Raw genomic sequence first — 16,472 nt, 5'->3', positions numbered from 1 at the left:
TTTGTTCTCTGCTTTGCTCCCTGTTCATGGCCTGCAGTTCAGAGATAATTTTATTCACTGTTTTGTTAAAGATATTTGAAGTTTCCAATAATTTGGGTCTTTGAACTTTTTTTTACTGACTTTCTTCCTTAATTTTTTTTTTTTTTAAGCTTGCTTATTCGAAATCAGGAAGGGAAATCAGACAGGAAATATATTTACTAATTAAAAGAATAGAAATTTAAAGGCAAGAAAGAGGTTGTTTCAAAACGGTGAATGTCCAAGCCAGTGCAAACCCAGTAACATTGTCAGGGCACAATTAAACATAGCTTTCCGCTTGACGTGTGTTAGGCTTTTTGTCTGACACTTTTAGAACAGCTTGCAAAACTAATTGATTGAGTACCATAACCCTCTGCAAGGTAGACAATTATTATTCTCATTTACAGATGGGTAAACAAACGTTCAGGTTAACTGACTTGACCAAAGTTAATCAGTGGTGGAAGATCAGCTTTACACTCCTGAGTGACAATCCTGTAGGTCACACGACCTTCCCTGCCTGTTTAATGTTGCCTATAAAAAGTGCAGATATGAAGGCAAGTTTGCATGTGGTTTTGCTACTAAACACCTCTACCTATCTTAAGTTTAGATTTACCTGTTCCAAATGCACCCCAACCAATAATTATTATAACAACAATAACACGAACATTCAACAGAGACCTTTGCAAAGTCAATAAAGAGAGCTCTATGGTGGATGAAAATTAATAGGGCAGAGAGAAGAGTAAAAATTATTTTTGTAATGACTCCTTTTGAAATGAGTATTTTAGTTGCATGAGAACTGATGACTCAAATAGTGTTGCATGGTCTCATGAATAGTAATGAAATCAAATCCTAAACAGAGGTATTAGATTTTAATTGTGCTATTCTTTAAAAGACTTTTTTCCACAGTGTCAAGGTCATATTCTCAAAGATAAGTTTATTGTACAAGAGGAGCAGCGACAATAGGAACTGCAGACATATTGAATACATGTGGCATGCTACATAAAAGGAGAAAATATACTAAAAGCAATAACTGAAGTATACACAGAAGACATTCCCATTCATAAGCAGCTTAAATTATTAAAGCATATAAGAGGTTTTTAAGTAGAGGGTGTTTAAAGTACTTTCTCTTGAATATAACTTGTTACCATCCAAAACTTTCTTCTTTCAAAATGACTTTTAAATGCAATTCATCTTTAAAGTATCCTTTAAGAGGGAATTTTTATTACAAATGTAATCTTGATGCATTTCTGATCAAGTTACCTGTATCAGAGCTTTATTGTCTTTAACTGTATGTCTGAATACCACTGCTGTGAACAGACCAGATATCTTGGCTCTGAAGACTCCCCAGGTCTTCCCAGGGCTCATCAAAGCCTTTAAGCATGCACTAAACTTTAAATGGATTAGTAATACCATCTTCCTGAAGGAGGTTTAATCATTTACTACTGAAGCCAATGAGATTTAAACAAGTGCATAAATGGTTTGGTGTAAGAGCTCCTTTGCTTTCCTCTTTGTCTGCGTTACATCTTATTGTGATTCATGATGCTGGTTTATATTCCCTTAAGGAGTATCTGGCACTTAGTCTCATTCTTCTCCAAAATTTATGCCCCAGACAGCCAGCTGATATTTCTAATATCACATCTGGCCCTTTTTAGGTTTCAAAGCACAATTATTTTTTTTTCCTTGGGTTTAGGATGGTTCATTCCACAGGGAAAGGAGAGGTCATATAGGTCTGTGACAGGGAGCTTCTAATTAAACCATGAGCTGTGCAGAAACGTGCACCAAAATCTGTTCTCCATATTATACTGGCAATGTCAAAGCAGATACATTTTCCTGAAATGGAGTCCAGTTTTAACTCCTTCTTCAGAACCTTCCACCCGAATGCACACCAAACCATCTGCCTCCTGATTTGCAATTCTTTGTAGATAACATATTTTTTAAAATGTACGTGTCACAGTCCTTCTGATTCATTGGCATAATTTCCCTTGCAGAGAGGGTGCCATTGTCTTTTTTCTCATTTAACCTTCCAATAATTATATTTTGTTTATTTCAGCCAGAAGCAGTACTAATAATTATAACACAATGTGCTCACAGAAAAAGGTACAGATAATATTCATGGAACAAAATTAGAAAATATTCATGTGCCCATATGGCACACAGAAATTACTATCCCATTAGCTTTCTGCTAGTAAAAATTGGAGTCAATTTACTACTGACATGTTCATACAAACAGCCTAACTTCTGTAATAGCTCATCCATAATTTTCTACTCAGGAATCATTGGAAGCACAGCAACAGCGTGTTACAAAACCTGTGTCAAGATTTCACTACTTGCAGTTTCACCTTCACTGCTGACATGCACTGGCAATTATAACTGACACCAGCATTTGAAGAAAAACTGGCCTTACACCTCATTGTTTGTCTCATTCCCATTACTGGCAAATTTTCTGTATGCATCTTATACATTTGCTTTACTTCAGTATTAGATTTGGAACTGTTTCTACATCTAATTCTTCTTTAAAAGTTATTTACCAGTAAAGGCGCACAAACCCAGAGAGCATTTAAGTAGAATCCCTCTCACTGAATTCTGGGATTTCCTCTAGTACTTTTCTGGAAGTATTAGAAAAAAAGTTATACATTCAGAATAGTTTATTCAGCTCATATCTCACATTAAAAACAAACAAACAAAAAAACGGATATTGGATTAATATACACCCATAATCTACTTCCAAAGCTATAAACCTGCTGACTTCTCTTCCTCACATACTGGATAAGGTAACTGGTTTTGTTTATGAACATAACCCATGCCTTAATTCTAATTCTTCTAGTGGAGTACAGTAGGATTAACTTAGCTTTTTTCTTATTTTTCCTGTTTTCCTAAACACATCATATTTTTCTTGATATATTTAAAATTATTTAATTCTGAAGAAATCTAAATATTGTCACAGCATGCTGAAGGCCCTACCTGCTTTTGCAAGAAGCTGTTATGTATTGCTTCATGGATACACAGAATTTTTCTGAGTCATGAGGAAAGGAATATCTCCCAAGAATTTCTCAAAGTATCCTAGATTTCTAGATGGCAGTCAGAAGGATTCCCATGGACACGGTCTGAAAATATCTGGTATTTATGTCAGAGTTCAATCTTCATCTACGTTTTTCAGATAGTCTACCTGCAGATATATTCAAAATAGCCATAGGCATTAAATTATCTTTTTTTTACCTCTCATATTCCATTGCAACAGATTCAATTACCACAGAAATGAGAAAACCTTTGAAAAATTTTACAATTACATATTCACTATTTGCTTAAAAATTAACTGGAATTTCTGGGATTTCTGACATACTGATATCTCAAGTGTCACTATTTCCACTGATCTTAGAAACTAATGTATGTCCACAATCCCTCATAAATACTGGGTGGTCCAAAAATTAATTTTAAGCAAATATTAATTATTAAATGTGATTTCTTTTAACCTCCTTTTTAGTTCTGGATACAAGTATTCATATTGATGAAAGTTTCTGTATATTTACTAGTTGTAAAAGAACAGCTCTTTCTCTGCAGGATTATTTATTCATGACGGACTTCCCACCTTCTTTTATACTTATCAGTGTGGAAGAATAGTGGTGCCTGGGTGGACAGCATTACAAGAATCGTGCCTTAGCCTGTTTTTAAGCCATGGAGACTTTAAAACCTGCAACAGTCTATGTGTGTGAGGGTCCATTAATTAATTCATCTCAACCCTCACAAGTATAGGGGATTTTTGTAAAAGACCGTGTGGGCATTATGTACCAGAACATCAAACATCAAGATGTTCACTCCATTCCAACCCAACCAAAAAGAAGCTACTCCTTCCTTGCAAAGTACCACTTTCTGTCCTGGAAAAGGAGGAGACATGGACTATAAATTATGGACATTCACCACCAGACTTTGAAGCTCCCCAGTGTGGATCTGCCAACAGGATGTCATTGGTTCATGTGGGTGGTATGCTATCTATCTCCTCTTTCCTACTTTGTTTTCCTACTATTTTCTTTCCCCCTCTCTTGCTAAGTTGCTGGTGTTGATTTGGATGACAACTGATACCTGACCACATTTGCATTTTAATTTTGCCCTGGAGTAGTCCTGGAGCCTGCAGTCGTACAGGGGACTGAATCAGACTGCAACACCTTCCTTGTAAATTGTATGTATACCTTAGCCATAGCTGTATCTTCTAGAGAAGATTTTTTTTTCCTTTTTTCTCATGTCCCCTTTCAAAATTTAACTTTATAGTGATTGAACCTATGTAAATGTATGCAGTTCTATTGAGCAAATATTGGAGATCAACATATCCCTTTCCTATATGCCTTTTCTTGAGAAAATAAAGCAGCAGCTCCAGAAAAGGGAATTCCTACAACTGTCCATCGTGGTCATGAAATGATACTGTTCGAGCAGACTTTTTATCTCTTCACATGTAGCCTGCAGACCTGAGGATACGGTTAAAGGCACAGGCACATGCTGCAATGTGACTGTTCTCATCCCTGCAGCCATAATCCTTGTGCATTGATTGGTGGTTTTCTCAGAAACTGCTAACTAATGGTAAAGGTACAGACAAAATATCCAGGCTGGAAGGTACAAATACCTGAGCTTAACCAAAATGTTTTAAAGCAGATCCAACAGCAGCTGGACTGCTGAGGCCTGTCATGCTTCTCAGCGTGATACGGGGCACAGCCATGCAGAGGAGAATGAACGAGCACTCTCACCATTAGCTTGGTAACGATTTTGTTCACAGATGTACAAGTTACAAGTAATACGTTATGGTTTGAAAGTCGTAAGTTAAGAGGTATAGAATCATAGCATCATTAAGGTAGAAAAAGACCTCTAAGATGATCAAGTCCATCTGTCAAGCCAATACCACTATGGCAACTGAACCATGTCTCAAAGTGTCACATATACAGGAGTTTTGAACACCTCCAGAGATGGTGACTTCACCACTTCCCTGGGCAGCCTGTTCCAGTGCTTGAACACTGGAAAGAATTTTTTCCTCGTGTCCAGTCTAAGCCCCTGCTCATGCACCTTGAGGCCACTTCCTCTTGCCTTTTCACTGGTTACTAAGGAGAAGAGACCAACATCCCTCCTTACTACTCCTTTCAGGTATTTGTATACAGAATGGTTCAGAGAACTTGTGAGAGTTAGAAATAACCTCATTAAGTGATGAATTAATTCATTCCTGTGTTGGACTAGTATGTACAACATGGACAAGCCCTTGTTATGGTTTTTTTTGTTTTCTCGTGAATTCAGAAAACAAATTTCAATTTACAGAGCATGTTGTCCTGTTCATGGTCCAAAAGGACCATGACAAAACACTGTTTCATTATGTTATCAGCAAAACTTTTTTTTCCTTTGCCTAACAGATCTTTTCCTACTTCAGCTTCAGCCCCAATTTCTTTGCCATGGTTCTAACACTACAATTACTTTTCAGATAATGTCTTTCAAGGGTGTGCATTGTCTTGGAGGAGCTTCTATCCCCAGAGTACTATGTGATGGTAATACTTCTGTGTTACCATACTCTTGCCCCATCCGTCCATCTCTCTCCACTATCCTGCTTTTTTCATGTGTGTAATAAGATTTCTTCACATCAAAGAAACATCAAGTGTCTCATCAGTTCTTTGTATACAGCCAACATTACTGAGTATTGTGATGTCCTGATACTGGTACTGGTCAGTCAAGGGCATTTCTGATGTCAAAAAAAAGAGAAAAAACACGAGCTTCTCAAGCATATGCAGAGGTCTTTGTGTATGTCTACAGATTTTGTGGAGCTTCTGCTGGTACTGTTAATAGCATACCAAAGAACTATGTCTTTTGCCCTTTCATTTGGTGACATAAAACAAGGAACATGGCCTGAATGTGCTATCTCTTTCCTGGCTGAGTTCATGAATGAATAAGCAGCCTGATCCTTGGTTTTGAAGAATACCATATGGTAAACATCCACGTTCATGCTGATGGTTGGTTTTTGCACAGTCTTTTACTTCCTCCACAACAGATGCTCATTTTCCCACAGACTTTATGGAGAAAGCCAAAGTTGGCATTTCTCTGCCAAAACCCCTCTTCCTTCTTCCTCCAATTCTCAGCCCACAGAAGATTTTCATAAAGGTCACACTATCACGTTATATCAATGTTTGTGTGAATACAAGCCTTCATGCATAATCATGGACCTTTCACATTTGAGAAGCAGAATTTCTCCCGTGAGTTCTTCAAGGCAAATAAATATGTACATAACTATCACAGGGATGCTTTTATTGCACTTGGAGAAAAATACTTGCAGGTATGGCAGCATTTTGCTGGGCAACAATCAGTATAAATTAGTCATCCTGTGATGATAACTAAAGGCAATAACCAAATGAAGGCTATGAAGCTTCACCAGCTCTATACACCAGCCAGAAATTCTTAGGTCAGATTATGAGCTTGTACTGCATTCAGACTAACCTCAAGAACATAATTTGAGAAGAAATACCTAGAGAAGCTCAGGTATTTCCAGCCTGTAGCTGTTAAGTTCATTTACTGAAGTTTTGTACATCAAACTCCTTTTAAAAATTGATCTATCTTTTTCCTTGTTTTCATGAAATCACAAGGAAACAATATAGCAAAAAAAAAAATGATGCTTATGTCATATAAAACATCTATTTCAAGCACAGTCTTACAGAAAATGACCAGATGAAAGAAAAAAAAACCACCACAAAACACAAACCACAAAACAAACAAACAAACAAAAACCAGAAAAAACCCACAAAAACAAAACAAAACAAGAACCCCAAAATATTAAAAGAATGTTCACTTTTTTTTCTCCGTGTAAGATCCAGCAGAACTTTAGGGAAGTTTCTCCGTAGCATTCTATAGCCTGGCACAAACTTCTCACAAAGACACAGCATGAATCCCAGCAATTTTTGTTGGTTTGCCAAGCTATAGATACTGAACACTACACTTTTGTGGGAAACAGAAAACTTGTTCTCGTTGTTCTGGGTTGATGTGGTGTCAGTTTTGGTAAGGGGGAAAGGGACCCCAGGGGTGGCTCCTGTGAGCAGCTGCTGAAAGCTGTTCCAGCTCCAAAGTCGGACAAGGACAAAGGCTGAGAGCCTCCCAGATGAACACAGTCAAGATAGGGGAAACACCTGGTGAGTAAGAGTTGGGCACAGGAGAGAGATAAGAGAGACCAACATACAGACAGAGAGAGAACACCAGCAGGGGAGAACAATGCTGGAAAACACAGAACAAGGTTGGTGAGGATGGAGAAGGAGAAGATGTCCTGAACAGAGATTTTCCCCTACAGCCCGTGGAGAGTCAAGAGGTTGTCCCATGAAAAAACAGGCTAATCCTTGGTTTCGAAGAATACCACATGGTGAACATCCATGTTCACGCTGATGGTTGTTTTTTGCATAGTCTTTTACTTCCTCCACAAAAGCTGCTCATCTTCCGACAGACTTTATGGTGAAAGCCATAGTTGGTAAAAGCCAAGTTGGTGGAGCAGACCCGAGAGATCGCAGTGCAACAGTTGTGAAAAAGTCTGTGAATGATTCTGTGGGAACAGCTGTGGAACTGCAGCCCTGCAGGGGACTCTGCCTGAAGCAGTCCATGGCTCTGTGAGCCACCCACGCTGGAGCCCGTTTGCTCCTGAGGAACTGTGCCTGGCACAGTTGGAGTGGTCTGAAGGACTTTCTCCCATGCGGGGGACCCCATGTTGGAGTAGGGGAAGACTGTGAAGAATCCTTCTGAGAAGAAACCAGGGGCCACCTCAGTCTTGAGTGGGAGCAGCCCAGTTCCAACCTAGTGCCTCCCCACTCCCCTCCCAGCCCAGGCCCCACGCTCTTCCCCTGGCTGGGCCTTCTTGGGGCCCCAGCAGCTCCAGGCGGCGGCTTCTGAGGGTTGAGCAGCAGCCACACTGCAGCACCAAGGGCCTGAGGGCCCCTTGCAGCAGGGCTGACTCAGGAGAGGGCTCCAGGGCTCTTCCCAGCACCTGATGGATGTGGATGGATCTGAAGAGCAAGTGGGGAGCTGGGGGTAAAGGAGCGCAGGGGAACAGCAGCAAAGCGAGGAGCGGGCGGCAGAGAGGAAGGGCTGGGGTCTGCAGGACCTGCAGGGAGTATGGACAGGGGAAGGCAGGGAATGGACCCCTCTGTGTCCTCCTTCTCAGATTACTCAGGGTCTTAGAGACCCCCTCTTTAGGTCCTTGTACTGGTACTGGAGATGATCCTGGTCCACTCAAATTGTGCCACTAGCACTGTACTTGTGCTGGCATAGTCTGGCGTATAAAATCTTTAGAAATATTAATCACAGTTTCATTAAGAGAAAATTACCACACTAGAGACTGAAAGAAGCAATATTAGGACAACAGTAAGTGTTGTGGAAAGGGCTCAAGCTAAACGCCAGGAGATAGGCTTGGCTATTCAGATGTATTGTCAAAACACAGACCAATGATTTCTCAGTTATCTTTCTGTCCTCCCACACTTCGTCTATTATAGCTGCTTAGAAGAAAAGCTTGCTAAAGTATTCCCTGGCATATTAGGATCTGAGTCTCATTATGTAAATATTATGCATATTTCTGAAAGAACAGATGTGGTTGCAAAGTAAAGAGAAGGAATACGTAGTTAAATGACTGATTTTGTGTTATGGGATGAGGCAGTACAGCCTCAGACTGTCTGCACCAAACAATTGCTGATAATTTCAACATAAGCTTTGGGCTATGTGCAAGGACAGTGCTGCTTAAAGCATATTTTGTAACCACAAGGAACAGCACGTTAGAACACTCGAAGGTTAAGGAGTAAGCAAGACGATTAGATTAAGGGACTCGGCACGATAGCAACATCCACGAAGAAGCTCGAATGTGTGAAAGATAAGCTTTGTTAGTTAATTGTTGCTAAAGGTTTTGTAGCCAATCAAGTTAAAACGTGTGTAACGAGATGTAGAAATCACCAATCAGCAATATGTATACGTGGCATTAGCTCTTAGATTAGTGTATAAATATTGCCTTCTGATTCAATAAAGTTGGACATTTGTTTGCATCAAACTGAGTCTCCGTCTCGCATCTGTTTGCATCAAACTCTCACTGCGACAAATGGTGACCCCGACGTGATACGGGCTAAAGACTGTAAATAAAAATTTAAAAATTACTAAAGATTATTAAAGAAAAAAGAAGATTGAAGATTATCCGGTCGCAGGTCTCCAAGAACTCGGGAGTGAAGAAAAAGGCTGAAAGGAAGCCGGTAATTGTGGTGCGCACCTTCATCACCTCCTCGCGATTGGCAGGTGAGCTTGGAGAAACTTTTTGTTATGGATTTAAAAGAAGAACGAGACGTTTATTATACTTTAAAGACTTTACTTAATAAGGATAAAAAAGTTATACCTGGCCATGATCTAAAACTGCTTTTAAAATGGACTCGTGAGCATTTTTCTGACATCAATTCGGTCTCTATTTATGACCCTACATTTTGGGAGGTCGGAGTTAAATTATGGGATGCCACTACACGGGGCAATAATGAAACCGCCAAACTCTTAGTACCTTGGCGAACACTTTTTGAAACTTTAAAAGGAAAAGAGTCTACTACTTCATCTGCCCCCCCTTCTGCCCCCCTGCTGCCAACCACTGCTGCTATGGTGAATGTGGATTTGGACCCAGAACCCTTTGACCCTGGGGGCTGGATGAAAACTAAAATGGGACTGAGAAGCAAAACCAAAAGCAACCGAAAACACCACCAGAATCATCGGAGTTCCCAGAGGGAGAGAAGCCGGAGAACACAGGCGAGGAATCTTGGAATGCAGACTCCCTCCCTCGTGCCTGCCTACCGCGGCTCCCGACTGCTCTGCCACCTTTCCACCTCGGAAGCCTGATTTATCTTCTTGACCACAGTTGCCATCAATTAATCCTCTGCTTCACCTGTCAACACCATCAGTGCCTGCTATAGAGCAACAGCCAAGGAAGGAACTGGGACTCGGAGACAAGCAACTAAGGAAACTGCTGAAGAAGCTGACAGAACTGGAAACCAAGGATGAGTATACCCCTGAAAAAACTCTAGTTTTTGCTCCAGGGAACATCCTGAACAAGGGAGCACTAATCCATTTTTACCCCCTGATCCGTTCCCTATTCCTGCTCCTATTTCCCTTAACCCTTTAACACCCACTGCTCTACCTCTTCCAGATCCAGCATGGGGAGGGGAGGGTAGTGGGGGAGGTGGTAATGTGTATCCAGTAACTAGATGGAAGGGAATTATTCAAAATGCTATAGTTGAAGGAGAAATGGTTCCCAATATGAGTCCGATGGTTTTCCAGTGATTGTGGGACCCGGAGGAGGAGGTCAATGGGTTGCATTAGATTGGAAAATGGTAAAAGAAGCCAAAGTTGTCATTGCGCAGTACAGTTTGAAATCGGCTTGAGTCATCTCATTTGCAACATTCTTTTTACTGCTCAATTGTTGATGCCATACGACACAAAAATGCTCATTAATACTCTGTTAATTCCTTCTCAATAATTGCAATATAGTTCTCAATATTGATGCATATTGTGGTGCATGGTACACTGGTGTTTCATACAGAGATAAAAAACTTGGTTGGTAATTATACTTGCAGTTTTGGTTTAGGAAATTGTACCATTTCATTTTGTTTCAGGGTGACTTTACCAGATTTTAGTAGCAATATCATTTCATTTTTTAATCTTCTAGTGGTGGTTGTTAGTTTTTCTTATATATTGGTGAGAAGTAAGACAAAAAACACAGTTATGAGAATGAGTACTCCTTTTTGGAGGCTGGAAGTTGCTGTGAAGAGCAAGAGCTGCTCCTGGTACGGAGAGCACTCCCACTCCTGCCTCCGCAGCCGCTTCTCGCCCCCCCCCGCACACACTGCTGCTGCTCAGAAAACGAGCCCACCATACCTCTAAAAATGTATCTAAATTCACCAACAAACTTTTATTGCTTTCCCCGGGTTTGGTTTTTTTTTATAGACCATGGCCTGAAAGTTGCTGAGGAGAATGAGAACTGCTCCTCGTACAGAGAACACAGAGTAAAAAAAAAAAAAAAGAAAAAAAAATGAAAAAGAAAAAGAAAAAAAAGAAAGAAAAAAAGAAGAAGAAAAAAAAAAAAGAGTGTGTGTGCCTTTGCTATTTAAAGGCTTGGAATTTTGTCTGTAAATAATTTTATTTGGCTTTTTAGGTTTTAATTTGGCAACCATGGAGGAAACTAGGACTCCACCGTGCTGTGATCCGGGAGGGGTCTGGGGATGCTTTTGGGGCCCCCCGACCAATTTTTGTCGGATAAGCCTCCTCTACCCCCTTGGTTCTATGCGCCAGTGGACATCTGAACTTCCTCATACTAAAAAGTTGTTTAAGTCCTTCCACTGCAGTGTGAAATGTACTTTTCGTGTTGTATTGATAACAGGCATTTGTTAATGTTGTAATTCATGTGATCGTTTGTATGTTGACTAGGGGATCCCTCGTTTATGTGTTGATTGTTGATTGTGCTGTTCTGTTGTACTGCTCTTTTATTGTTAGCTTTTAGGTCATATTTGTGAAGATTTTAATGGAATGTGTTGTATGAATCTTTCTGATCACTCTCAATCTATACATGCTGCAATACAATCACTTAAAGAAGGGGTTGCACATTTGCAATCACAAGATAATTAAGGACTGGTTTGATAAACTTTTTTCAGGATGGGGTCTAACGGGATGGTTGCGAAGTTTGGTTAAGACTGTTTGTTATGCTTTATTTGCCTTTTTGCTTTTGCTAACCTTGCTACCTTGTATTTTTCAATGCTTTCAACGGATGCTCGATCGTGCCATGAAACGAGTTTATCTTGTCCAGTCGGAAGGGGGAATTGAGGCAGTACAGCCTCAGACTGTCTGCACCAAACAATTGCTGATAATTTCAACATAAGCTTTGGGCTATGTGCAAGGACAGTGCTGCTTAAAGCATATTTTGTAACCACAAGGAACAGCACGTTAGAACACTCGAAGGTTAAGGAGTAAGCAAGACGATTAGATTAAGGGACTCGGCACGATAGCAACATCCACGAAGAAGCTCGAATGTGTGAAAGATAAGCTTTGTTAGTTAATTGTTGCTAAAGGTTTTGTAGCCAATCAAGTTAAAACGTGTGTAACGAGATGTAGAAATCACCAATCAGCAATATGTATACGTGGCATTAGCTCTTAGATTAGTGTATAAATATTGCCTTCTGATTCAATAAAGTTGGACATTTGTTTGCATCAAACTGAGTCTCCGTCTCGCATCTGTTTGCATCAAACTCTCACTGCGACAATGGGACCTAACATACACCTATATACATATATGCACGTATATGTATTTATCTGTGCGGTGATTTTAAAAAAAAAGGGTGGAAGCTGAATTCTATTAGCTTTCTTCTTCCAAGTATATGGCTACCAATTAGTATGTGACTGAGAATAAATTTGTTTCTTAATAACTACTTTTTCCCCAATACTATGCTTATTGTTTTATTTACTGTTACCTTTCTCCTTTGGCTTTTCCTTCCACGTACCAAAATCTCATCAGAGCCATAAGTTTTTATTATGTTTTCTTCTCTAGTATGACTAACTCATGTTCTTTTTCTGAGAACATATTTAGGACTAATTTACAACTGCAAAATACAAGACAGTCTGTGGGATTTCAACAAGTTAAATCAAGGGCAAGAGAGTCTAGACTGTGCTTTCAAATTAGAAAAACAATTTTCACAAGTTATAGCATAAATTCCCAGCTGCATTCTCAAAAACCTATTTTACAGGTTAATGTCTTCCAGAATAATGTTATCAAAGCCTAATTTAACTCTAAATAAATAAATAAATGAATATTTAAAATATTGTAAGGTTCAGATTTATTAAAGAATAGTAAGATGGGGGGAAAAAACCTTCCATTTCAGCACGATGATCTAAGAAGGAAAAATGGTCTTTATAGCCAGGAAGCCCATTTTGCACTAACCTGGAAGCATGTTACTGGTGCAAAAGAATGAGATTATGCAAGAGTCAGTTATGGTAGCATCAGTCCATGTGGTTGCCAAATAATGAAGTTTGTGAAATTCTTTTGCAGTGATCCACCTACATTGCAAGAAAGACCTACACAGCTGTCTTTAAAAAAAAGTTAGGAGCTAAGCATAGTTTTCTTGCTCTCTAAAAGATAGGCAAAAGTTAAATAGCCTGCTGGACTGCATGAAAAGCTTTGAAACTTAATCTTTGAGACAAGACTGTTTTTGTTTTTGTTTTTGTTTTTTTTTTGGTCATTATTCCTCTTCTCCTTTTTATTCAAGAATATTTGCATGCTTCTTTCCCCATTTGAAGCCTTCACCTTGGGTTTGTGACAGCCTTGGAAAGTCATAGCAATCAAGACTGAAGTCACCAACAAGAGTAGCATTCCCAGCAATTAGTAAGCTGTTCACAGTGATGTACAGGCAGGGAAGCAGAAGAAACCAACATTTGTATTCACACAATCAGTACTTGTAATAATATTTACAAGGAAAATAAATTCTCCCAAAGTATACAGAATTAGGATCACAAATCAGAATATGATTTTCTATAAAGTGACAATTGCTTTTTTAGGACGCAGGTAGCAAAACATTTAAATGAGGGCTTAAACGGAGCCTATTTCTTGAGTGCATGGTCTTTGTAACCATGTGTTTAATTTCAGGTTGTTGTTTGTTTTTCTGATTTCTGAGCACCTTAAATGAGATGCTTCTTTTACTGATATTGAAGGACATTGATATTCGGAGAAGCTGTACTGCTGAATCAAGAATTAATCAAAGGCAACAAATTTTTGTGCTGCTTCTCCAAACAGGCATGTGCCTACTGAGCACAACCTGAACTCTCTGTTTTAAGGTAATTTGTGATTACAAAAGTAGGAAGCAGTAAATTTATTGTGAATTGCAGTTGTGTGAATATGAAAACACTGTTTAAAACTTTTGTCAGTATCAGTAAGTTGTGAATGTTGCATGCAGGACCCATAGAATCCATATCACCCTCCCTTTTTTCTAGTTTCCATGCAAGTGTTAAAGGTGGGGTATCTGGGAGTGTTATTGACTAGATTTATTGGTCCAACGCTCTGTACCTGTCGATGTTTGCTTGTAGTTAAACCAAGAGAGAGAGAGCAGGGCAGCATAACAGAATAATCAGAAATTCCTTTGCATAAATTGAGGTTTCATCACCCTTTCCAAGCCTATATGAATATTAGTCACCAGATAAGGACAATGTTAAGTTTTTCAAGTATAGTTTTTCCATTTTAACCTTCCTCCCACTCAAATACTACCAACTTGAACTGAACTGCTAGATTTTTTCTGTTTTTCTGTATTTGTCATTATGTAAGTCCATATAGAATGGTAGGACTCCCAACTGTTAGTTCTGTTCCACATGAACATCTTGTATATCCACATTATTTATTCAGACCAGGATTCCTGGTTCATAGATTTCTTAGGTGAAACAGCTTATTATTGAAAATTGGGCTTTTCTATTCATGTGGAATTGTTAAGTACTACTCTGAAATGAAAGTATGTGTATTTTTTCAGTAATGCAATTATTTGTTCCTGTAGTAAAGAATGTGATTCCAGCAAGTATGAAAGGGACTAAAACAGCTGAATGTGCAAGACATATAAACTCTAATCCTGAATAAGCAGAACTTAAGTTACTTTCACAATCACTATGGCCCACTTACTAGGATGGTTTTTAGTAGCAATAAAATAAATGTTTTCTCTAGGGAAGAAATACTGTGTTTTGTGTGGTCTGAAAATCACTGTGTAGCATATTATTGTTCTAGTTATCAATTCTCAACATCTGTTGTACAGCTTAAGGACCATAACAATACATACCTAAAGCCATATTCTTTGCCAGAAAAGAAAAGAAAACAAGGTAGATTTTGTTCTCTTATGCCATATTTTTATTAAAATAAATTTAGCTTAGGTTAGATTTTATTCAAAAAAAGCAAGTCTGATTTTGCTACTTCATCATACAATGTATTTAACTCATTCTTGTAGTATTCAGACACCATGAACAGAATACATTTTTCAACAAATACCAACAATTACTCCTTGAATAATTTAGCTGATGAATATTTTATTCTTTTGTTAAGAGCAGCTTCACGTGAGGGAACTAATACTTGTGCACAGACATTTGTCTGCTGGACCTTTATGAAAAGTTGTGTAAACCAAGTGCCAGGATAGAAGTTCTTTCTTGCGTTTGAGGTACAGGGTGAAGTACATTCTGAATCTTGTTGAAAAAGAAGTGGTGGGATATATAGGTACTATTATTATTTAATTTGTGCCTGGGTTTGACTGCAGTAAAGGAGAAACACAAAACACAGAATGACTTACATTAAATTGGTGTCACATATAGCAGGTAACTGGAGGAGTAACATGAATAATGGAGTCCATTTGGAAAAGAAAAACTAGTGAACTGAGGGAAAAAACCTGAAACAAGTTCAAGAAAACTCAAGATGTCAGGACTTACTGGACTTAAGTTTAAGGATTTCTGTCTAAATAAAATCCATAGAGATGTCTATAATTTGACTGCAGCTACATCTTCATCTACCAGGCAAACATTTCTCTGTGGGGATAGGTTTTCTTGCCTCTCCCAAGGTAGCCCCTTCCAGGAGTCAGATAATTCATATGTACTCAGCACAGCAGCATTTTTCAGATCTTACAAAAGATTTTCTAAATAGAAAAAGCCTGATCCGTGGTATGCTGATACATTTGGCTGTCTCACAAGGGGGAAGAAATGGTGTGCTATGCAACAGCAGAAGAACATACAACTTTTAAGAGGATCCCTCTCAGAGTGAAGCCTCACTGGAAAAACATTCCCAACTGTGAGGATCTGATAAAATTGGAGCACAACTCACAGGCACCAGGCCATATATACATATGGTAATCATGTAATTGGACACATCAGATGCCTGTTGATAGGATCTCCCCATGTTGTATCACCCAACGAGTAGTCTCACACTGGAATTCCATGACAGTGAAAGGTCTGCACACAAGAAATCCAGAAATAAATTAACCTGGAAATCGGGGGAATCCCAGTGTGATGGTTTCATCACAAAATCAATTTTTTTCCCCCACATACTGCCATATGAATTAAAATTTTAAGTTCTTGTAGTGCATGTTAAATACTACTGGTGTGGTGTCTTCTGATGGGTACTTTATCAGGTATATTCCTCGAGAGTGCAGCAACTGTTGGCTTAAGACGTTCACTAAATGTAGACCTTCATCAAGGTGAAGCTGTCTTATATTTAGATAAAATGATTGTAAGTGTTTGCTTTTGTGATTGTAATATCCTCTGTATCAGTTCTCCTGCAAGTACATAATTAACCTGTCAGCCCACCCTGCGGTAATAAAGGTGATAGATGGGAAATATATTAGGAAAGAACCTGTATGTGATATGCTTGCAAGCCCTACTTTATCCTTCCACTATTTTTCCTTATAATTAGCACTCAGGTAATAGCAGACATTAATGAATAA

The sequence above is a fragment of the Calypte anna genome, chromosome 3, assembly GCF_003957555.1.
Source record: "Calypte anna isolate BGI_N300 chromosome 3, bCalAnn1_v1.p, whole genome shotgun sequence".
Taxonomy (NCBI): Eukaryota; Metazoa; Chordata; class Aves; order Apodiformes; family Trochilidae; genus Calypte; species Calypte anna.
The sequence above is the reverse complement of the archived record's forward strand: the minus strand, read 5'-3'. Positions refer to the sequence as shown.